Below are 9,546 nucleotides of genomic sequence, written 5' to 3'. Positions count from 1 at the left end.
TAGTGGAGGAAGACTCGAGCTCTAAAATTAGTCCAGCTTGCAGGCCAGGCGCTGGGAGCGCCCTCCACTTCGCCCGCCTCCCCTACTAACCCCCCTCCCCGCCCGCCCCCTTCCTCTGCGCCTCGCTCGGAGATCGCTAGTCATCCCGGACGCCGAGTCTTTTCTCCCCCTCGCCCTTTTCTCTTGCGGTTTGGGAGGAGGAGACAGTGAGAGAGAAGCCAGAGGGGGGAGACTAGAGAGAGGGGCTTGGCCGTGCGTCGGCGTCGGCTGTGATGAGGAGCTGGGAGCTGCGAGGCGGCGAGCAGTAGCGACCGTGGCAGCAGCGGCTCGGAACCTACCGGAGAGTCGGCGCTCCTCCCGGCAGGCTGCGCTGTGATCTGGGCTGCGGATTTGGATCTCGCGCCCCCGTCCCCCTCCTCCCGCTGCCCTTCTTCTCCTCCCGGTTTCCCTCCTCCGCCTGAGAGCCCGCGTGGCGGCGGCGGCGTCCCAGGCGCCGAGCGCCTCTGCTCACAGCTCTAGTCCCTGCGAGCGCACTGCGAGCTCTGCGGCGGCAGCGGCCGGGTGGCCAGCTCGCCCTGGGCAGGAGCTCCGGGAGAGGAAGACCACCGGGAAGGCGCCTAGTGGATCTGTGGATCGCTCGCAGAGGCAAGGGTGCGTGGGGATTTTTAACGTGGTTTTTTTTTTTTTTTGGCTGTCCTTTGCACCGACTGGAGCGCGCCATCCGGACCACCGCTCCAGCAGCCCAGTGCAAACGGGCTGTGAGGCGGGCTCTGGAGACAAGAGCCGGCAGAGCGCGTGGGGGAAACTTTTCACCGTGTAAAGTTCCTGCCTCGGCATGGCTCTGAGCAGCCACCACCGCAGAGAAGGGAAGGAGGTTCGGTCCTGTGGCGGCAGCCGGGAGGTTGTCAAGGAGAGTTGGTCAAGTTTAGGACTGTGAATTTGGGCAAGAGGTACGGGGGGATTGCGCATCGGTGCACCCATCCCCATCCCCTCCCTGTTCCTGCCGCTGGTGCAGGTGGATGAGAGGGTCAAGGCGGTGAGCCGGCTTGGTAGCCCGTCCCCGTCTGGCGCAGTGGGGATGTTCAGATGCCGATGGGGCCCCGGCGGCACAAGTTGGGTCGTCGCTTACTGAAGCAGCCAACAGAGCTGGGAATCCAGTTGTAGTTTGGCCTGGGGGGAAGGTGTTGGAGGAAGAGATTACCAGTCTGCGGGTCTGCTCCAGGCTTCATTCCCGCCTGCGAGGGTCATGCATGGGCAGGGTGAGATTTACTGAATTGGCAGCTGCTCTTGGACTGGAGCGACAGCCTTCTACAGAATGGTGGGAGGAGGGACTTTTCCTGCTATCTTGATAGGGGGAGGGAAACCGAGTTCGTTGGAAGAAGAGTGCATGATTTTTGGCGGGCGTGAGTGAAGGTTACTGTCTTTGGAAGGAAAAAAGAAAAAGAAAAAGCTGAGCGAGCCTGACCGTCCTAGGGGTGCATTGCAGCCTTCTCTGGGTTGGTGAAGGGAACGTGAAGGCGCGACACTTATGCATTCTGGGCGCTTTCCCAGGAGGTCCTGTATGGACTCCCTCGCCCGGGCCATTGTGGGTGCGGGGCCGAGATGGGGGTCTGAGGGGCGCGGGCAGGGAGGCAGGCAGCCGTCCTAGTACAGACTGTCTTCGCGCAGCGTGCAGTGCACACCAGGATTTCGCCAGTGGGGGTCGCTGAGCTAAAGTGCATCTGGCCCCCCGGCTAGCGCGAGGTGGCGAGCACGGGTATTTTTAGCAGTACTGTGGCCTGTATCTCTCCCTCCCTTATCTCATTGTCGCGAGTTCTTTCCGAAATGGTTAAACATTGTCCACGATTGAGCTTTGCGGGAGGCAACTTTTATTGTTCACTTTTCCCTGCCCCACTCTGGTGGACGGGCGTGCTCTTGGGGCAAGGATATGGGGGTAGCGGGAGTTTGGCTGCGAGCTAAAAGATCCTCGAGTAGCCTAGGACGCAAGGGTGGCGCTCCAGGGGTGTGTGTGTGGTGGTGGTAGTGGCATCCTGCAGCTGCAGCTCGGTGTAATAATGTGGGGAAACCGGGCAGTGGAAGGGGGTCCCCGAGTGAATGTGAGGAGGGAGGGAGAATGTAAAGACCCGGCGAGGTGGCCGTGGGGGGCTAGGAGAGTTTTCTGGGAGGGAGATGCGCCTGCAGCCCGGAGGGTGGGCAGTTGGTGGCAGTGGCCGGCGGTAGCTGGCAGACTCTGGCGCGGAGCTGTCTCTCACTGCTGCCGCGCGGGGACTTAGACTCCGCTTCTGGGTTAGGCGAACCTGCTGTGGCCGCGGCGAGAGGGTGGGAGGGACGAGCAGAACGCGCTAACAAGGGAAGAGCCTTTTCTCTTCCTCTGCTCTCCTCCCCCTTTCTCCCCGACCCAGACTCTGGCGCGTTTGTTTTCCAAGTTGGATCCTACTTCCATTTACAAGTGTCAGACAAATGCGCGCAAACCTCCCCCACTCCCCCGCCCGGAGCCAGACGGGAGAGGGAGCGGGGGGAGAACTCTCTGGACAGCGCCTAGGGCTGTGCACGCAGCCTTGGGGACTTGTCCAGCTTGGGTTCACACTTGTATGGGTCCTTGATGCTTAAAAAAATACACAAACAAAACAACGAAGCCACAACCAGACCTGGCCACTGTATACCGGTGCTTTCCTCCTCCTCGCCTTGGACGTATTAATTTTCTGGCCGCGGTGCTCGTCTTTTCAAAGGCTGGTCTGGGGCGGTGGGAGGAAGGGGGCGGGGTAGCAGGCCCACCAGTTCATCACGGTGGATTTGTGCTCTTGGCTTTGTTGCTAGGATTAGATTCTCCGATTGTGCCCGGGCCGAGTTAAAATAGATGCAGAGAGACTGTGAACCGACCAGAAAGCTTGCAGACGACTTTGCCTCTGATTCAGGAGTTAAGTTCAGGTGGTGGAAAAAAGGGGTTAGCCTGCCGTCTAGGAATTGAGAGCTGAGGTGCCCACTTTTCAGTATAAATCAAAGAGAGTCTAGATTTCGCTTCCACCAGCAGGCACTGAACTCCTAACGTTTATTGAACGCTTGAATGATGTTCTGGTTTGTGACGTGTAGATTTGAATCTGACCAGGAATAGAAGGAAGGGGATAAAGAGAGAGAAACTCAATTGAGAGAGGGAGATTCTGCAGAATCCTGGAAATTGCACAAAGCCAACTGCTCCTGTCTCTCTCTCTCTCTCTTTTTTGGTTTTTTAAATTGGAGCTGCTGAGCAGTGAGAGAATAAAGAACAGCCAAGAAAACCAGGGCGCCAAGAGACAAAGACAAAAAATGCATAATAACTTTAGCGCTTTGATGTTCTTTTTTTTCTAGTAGGGTTGGAGTGGGGGAAGGGTTTTTTTTTTAAACGTTTTACCAGGAGAAAAGTTGTCTCTAAGAATTAAAACCAGTGCTGATGTTTAATCATGAATCTTAGTTGTTGCCTTTTTGGAACTTGGACAATGAAGAGTGTTGGGGCCAATTTCTGTGCACAGTGAGCTGGGATGAGAAAGTTCCCAGAACTGTCCAGTTATAATGTCTTCATATCTGAACCACACAGGGAACTCCACATGAAAGGCAGCTGGCCCAGAGATCAGAAATCGGTCAGCTGCTGGACTGGCTCCATCTCTTGTAGCAGCAGGATTTTCACAGCCAGCGTTTGTTGCCCAGTGACCAGCTATCAAGCTCCCACCCTACCCCTCCTTTGCTTTTTCTCAATTTTATTTATTCTGGTTCCTGGCACAGTCATTTTGGGGGATTTTTTTTTTTAAATAGGACCCAGTCTATCTCTTAACTAGCAATTACAGTTGTGCTGAGCTACTCAAAAATGAAATGAGTAGCAATAAACAGAGTGTATGCCCACTGACCTGTATGCTATATGGTTATTTTGCCAGCTCATAGCTTTTTGTAAAGCAGCAGCTCTTCAGGCTGCTCACATAAGACCATTCTGACGTGTCAGGTTGTGTTATCCTTGCTTTCTTTATTCGCTGCAGAATGACCTGCTCTAATCTGGCTGATGAATTATGTCAAATAGAAAGAAGTAGGCAATTACCAGAGAAGAGGATATTTAGTCATTACCAGCTGGTCTGAGAAGTGCTTCCTATGGCCGTTGTATTGTTAGGCTGTATTAATAGCTCATGATGCAAATAGGACCAATGTGGCTTTACCTTTACTGTTTTTTTGGAGTTGGGTGTGGTATTCCATGATGCCCCTATCTGTCCAGGGGCTGGTGGATTGGCTTCTTCCTCTGGGGCAAGAGGCAAAGGATAATTTTGGGGACGTTTATTTTCTTTTCCACTGTGGGTCATCCCTAGGTTTTTTCTTTCTGCAGGAGCATTGAGTGGGGATCATCTGATGGGATCAGGTGGGCAAGTCCATTCAGATGGATTTCTTTTGATTGCTGAGGAAGGACTATTGATGAAACCATCTTCTTTGCTTATTGTGATGAACACCAGGGAGGCATGAAAATAGAAAAGAGGGGATCAGACAGACCCTCAGAGGGAAGGACGCATCTCCTGCCCAATTTCTTCCTGCAAATAAGGGAGCCCTGACTTACACAGACATTCATAGTCTTAAAAAATTGAAGGAAGAAACACAACTCCTCTGTATATTGCTTTGCTTATTGGTAAATTTTTCTGAGAGAGTTTTCAGTCTTTAATAGTTGACTGTGTCATTATGACCAGCTTTCCACTCACTTGGAAGAGTTGGGTCTATGTTTTATTGTCTGTCTTCATAAGGACAACCACAGTGCCTACGGCCTGATAGGCACAAAGTAAATACTTTTGCTTTAGGTGACTTTCTCCAGGAAAACCCTGAGGGTAAATATCCTGCCTGTGTTTTGGTCAATATGACTCTACTGGCTTCTGAAACTTACTGATTTTTCTGTCAGCTGAAGAGTATCTACTCCTATAATAAGCTTCTTTTCTCTGTTTACGTTGCCTCTTTTCCCCCAAATCCCTTTCCAAGAATAATTACAAGAAAGCTTGCCTTCCCTTAAATAAAGAAATAAAGATTCTGATTGAATTTATTGAGAACGTATTTGACACTGGTCTGGTGGCTTCAAGCCAGTTTCTGGTCCACCAGAACAGGTTATCAGTGATGCGTGACAGTGACAAACGACCCACTCCAGTGGTTCTGAAATGGAATGGCCCTCCCAGGTTAGTCTTAATTTTAGCCAATCCTAGGATTGAGGTATTTTTGTTTTAAGCAGAAGGAATGACAATTTGAGAATGAATTTACTTGGCACGATGATGGTCAGAGAAAAACAGAGAACAGATTTCAAAACTTAAGTGATCAGGCTCTTCATACAATGAGAGATGTTTCTTCCTTCACTGCGTAGATATGGATGGTGGAGTTCAGGGGAGGGTTGCCTGACTCTCCTTCTTTAGACATGGCTTTATGAGCGTGTCCCCTTGTTTGGACATAAAAGTTGTACCGGGCCCTTAGGCAGATTTTAGTATTTCACCCTTCTGATCTTTCAGGTTACAAGACTGTGGGTTACAGCCTCTATTTAATAAAGGAAATTTATTTAATTAACTCTTAGTCTTGTGTGTCACATTTATCCCTTCGTTTTTAATTCTGCAAAGTCCCGCAGTTTAAAAGTCATTTATTTTATTTTTCTTTCTTAAAGAAGCTTCACTTTCACTTTTTCGATTATATTTTTCTTTGTTGCTTTTATCTCTTCACACAATTTTTTCTTTTAGATTTATTTTTAGTAATATTGAAGGCAGTGCAAAGGATATATTTGTAAATGTGAAATATATTCTTTGCTTGTGTGTACTTACTGGTTTGTTGGGAAGGTGGGATATGCCATGTGCAAAGTAGAAATCAGCACATTGACCATGTTTGTTAATTGATAAAAAAGTGTCACCGAATAGGGTCCTAGAAGAGGAGAGATAATTATGAGCTGAAGTAAACTTTTAGGAGGAGTATAAAGTAAATAGAATCCAGTTTCATAATTCTTAGTGAAACTTTAATGTAGGCAACAAAGCATAAAATTAATAGTTCTTTCATTTCTGTGGGATAGGGTTTCTTTGTGGAAGAATGTGCTCATGGAACAGGCCACATAAGATCTCGGAATGCCAGTATTTTGCAAAGACACCAGAATTTATTTGGGCCCCTTTTCTCCATTGTCCTTTTGTGGACCTGCCCCCAACTTCAGAGGGGACCTTCAGGTGTTTTAAATGTGTCTCAGGCCTGTATGCAGGTGCACCTTCATGGCTCTGCTTCCTCCTCAACACACACTCTGTGGCTTCCTCGTGGCTACAGCACCTATTCTGGGTCTTGTACAAAACTGTTAGTACTATCAAAAAAGTATTGGTGCAAATAAGCTACCTTTTAGGGAATCATCCATTTTTGCTGTTTTCATAGCAGTGAACGGGTTGTTTATGGCACTACCTATTATTCTTCCACAGTTAACCCTGAGAGGCTTCTCACACCCCCCAAAGCTTCCAGAAGTGGCCCTAGAGCGGGAGTGCTCATCCTTGACTGCAATTTAGAATCACCCAAGTGCTTTTAAAACCACTAATGCACACGTTGTATCCAGACCACTTACATCCGAAACTCTGGGGGAAGGCCCCGGGCATCCATATTTTTTAAAATCCTTGTAGATGATTGTATTGTGTCAAGGAACACTGCTGCAAAGGTTGTGCATTACACCTGGAATTACAGGTCGCTCCTCTCGAAAGCTCCTAGAACTCAGGGAATTTGAGTGAAAATCAAGAACGCATATGTGCTCTTCAGGTTCCTGCTGTGAATGGGACCACTGGAACACTATGTGGAGTTGAAGTTGTGCTGGACTGACCTGAAGGTGGCTAGGAAAGTTCACAGCTTCCTTCCTCCTGCATTTTTTGGTTCTCAGTTTTGCTAGTGGTTTACATTCCTTCTGTTGCCTAATGTGGATCTGTCCTTCATTTTACTCTAGTTTACCTCCGTTCCTTTCCAGATAGCAATCATAGCATGGTCCAGGAGCTGATGAATGAAATTTAAAAGGTTTCAGACATCTCCAAGAGCAGAAACTCCCCCTCTTCTCATGTTGAACTCTTGCTCTGGCTCTGTTTGATAATGTAATTCTAAATTCAGGGAGTCGATTCCAAGCAATTCATCAATATTTGCTGAGTTCTCTTTTTATTTGTAGGGATTACAAGAGATATAATGCATTAAAAAAATGAATCATGTCCTGAGGGAGCTTACAATCTAGTTGTGGCTAAAGATGTATACACTTAAGGAAAAATTCACAGCACTATTTAATGTTGGAGGTGGAAGGAACGTACTAAGTTTGGCAGGCATGCTTCTGGCATATACTAGGAAGAAACTTCATTCCTGCAGAATGAGGTACGTGGTATGGTCTGAATTCCCTGTTTTCCTCAATTTGAGACTTAGTTATAAATCTCAGAGTTAGCTTGGGCACAGAGAACTCTGAGGTGTTCTATCCTTTAGAAATTCAGCACTCAGGTCTGTTGCTTGGTTTTCAACGTTAGAAAAAAATAAGTCAAGTAAATGATACAACTAGTAACATGAACTTCCAGAATGTGGGTGGAAAGGCCAGAACTGGTACCTTGGATGTCCACCATGACTTGCCGATACTTACACCATGCAAAGCAGTTACAAACAACATTTCACCTATTTTTTTTATTTCTATTCTTTTTTGAATTGTCAGTGATAAACCCAGCTGTGGAATGAGACACAAATATGAAAGATTAACTGAAGGTTTAATTGTAACTTCAGGACTTTAACTAAATTAAATTCTAAACAATTTGATCAAAATTATATAGCCTTTTCAGTACCACTGAAGGTTAAAAAGTGAGGCTCACTGGAGCAGCTATCATGTTTCACATTTTAAAATTAATCCCATATTATTAATGCTACTAAATATCATGGAACATTATTTAACACTAGCAAACATCTGAAATTGTGCCAGATAATACAGATTAAATCTAGTGACAAATATACTTAATGACAGAATGTCATTCTTCCTTTTTTCCCCTGTTAGAGAAATACTCTGTTTGTGCGTGTTCTTCAAAGGCAGAATGAGGCTGTATCTTTGGAGGAGGTATCTCAATCTTTTTTGAAACCTAGAGCATCTATTACAAATGGCACTGTTGATTTTTTCAAAAGTCCAAGTATGTGATTAATAGGGCATCTGAAGCCTGTTTTAAGACTGGTTTGAAATTCTCCGTTTTGCTCTAAATGGTGGTAAATGATGGCAGGTGCTACTGTGGTGAGTTGAGCAGTATGTTGTGGGACTCATGTGGTAGATCCTGTGCCAGGTTGGAATTGCTAGTGCTAGTTCATCAGACTGGCCTGGCTGTAGAGAGCCAGGCTGTACAGAAAGGCACACATCGAAAGTGGGCCCAATGCAGATGACTTTAACATTGTTGGAGTTATGGAGAAAGTTGGTTGTGACTCTTTCCCACATATCAAAAAATAATTTTACAATAACAATTTCAATCAGATGAATCAGAATTCAGAAGTGAGTAGTCGTATCCCTGGAGAATTTGGTACCTATCTCATAGAACTGTAAAGGCATTTCAGAATGTCAATTTATGGAAAAATATGCCTGGAATTGAATATAATTAAGAAATGTTGAAGTCTAGTGTCTACATATTCAGACACTGTATTAAATGGCTTAATTAGTGAACCAGGATTTGGATTTATTGACAGAAGGTCTCTTTCTCATGTCATGCTTCACTCATTAAAAGCTTATAATGTCTTGGATTTTTATAGCTATTGGGACTTGACCATTTGCCTTTTTGTGTTTCTTGACTTCAGTGATTTGTGCTTTTTCTTTCTTTGCAACTCATTTGGATTATGGTGCATCTCCCATCGGTGGCCATTCTCATGGGCTGAGCACATGATATTGCATAACACATGAAGTGTCACCAAAACATCAGGCAGGGCTTTGTATTGCTTAAAAACAAGGCTTGGGGAGGAAAGGTATTAATTGTGGAATTTTTGCTCTAGCATTTTAAAAGTAATGTGTGGGTGGATGTCTGGCCAAGATGGAGGCATAGGTAGATACACTTTGCCTCTGCGCACAACTAAAAGAAGGACAACAAAAAATTAAAAACGAAAAATAACTGAACTGCCAGAAAATCAAACTGTGTGGAAGTCTGACAACCAAAGAGTTAAAGAAGAAACATTTGCCCAGACCAGTAGGAAGAGCAGAGACAGGCAGCCGGGGCAGAGAGAACCCACGGCAAAGTGGTAGCTGGCGGACTGGGTGGGTGAGGTAGTAGCTGGTGGACCATGAGGTCCCATATTTGCATGCAGATACTGGGTAGTGAGAAAGACTGCGCAACCCAGGGTTCCAGCGTGGGGAAATAAAGCCTCAAAGCCTCTGGCTGAAAAAACCTGTGGAGGTTGTGGCAGTGGGAGGAACTCTCAGCCTCACAGGAGAAATTGTTGGAGAGACCCACAAGGTACTAGAACGTACACAAACCCACCCATCGGAGAATCAGCACCAGAAGGGCCCATTTGGATGTGGGTAGCAGGAGAAGTGACTGAAAACTGGCAGAGAGCCAAGCAAGAGACATT

At 46.8% G+C, this 9,546-nt stretch overlaps 1 protein-coding gene across 3 annotated transcripts in view; it reads left to right on the top strand.

Annotated features, from left to right (window-relative positions):
• Positions 1 to 277: 277 nt before the first annotated feature.
• FAT3 (FAT atypical cadherin 3) overlaps positions 278 to 9,546 on the top strand; it is a 649,640-nt gene continuing 640,371 nt past the window's right edge. For all 3 annotated transcript variants that reach the window (XM_053656923.1, XM_053656924.1, XM_037150333.2), the window contains exon 1: positions 278 to 651. The gene's annotated coding sequence lies outside the window, so the exon portion shown is untranslated. The remainder of the gene's footprint in view (positions 652 to 9,546) is intronic.

The sequence above is a fragment of the Artibeus jamaicensis genome, unplaced genomic scaffold (assembly GCF_021234435.1).
Source record: "Artibeus jamaicensis isolate MK-2021 breed Jamaican fruit bat unplaced genomic scaffold, CSHL_Jam_final scaffold_3128, whole genome shotgun sequence".
In the NCBI taxonomy this organism is placed as follows: Eukaryota; Metazoa; Chordata; class Mammalia; order Chiroptera; family Phyllostomidae; genus Artibeus; species Artibeus jamaicensis.
This window is presented reverse-complemented; position numbering and strand designations above follow the sequence as displayed.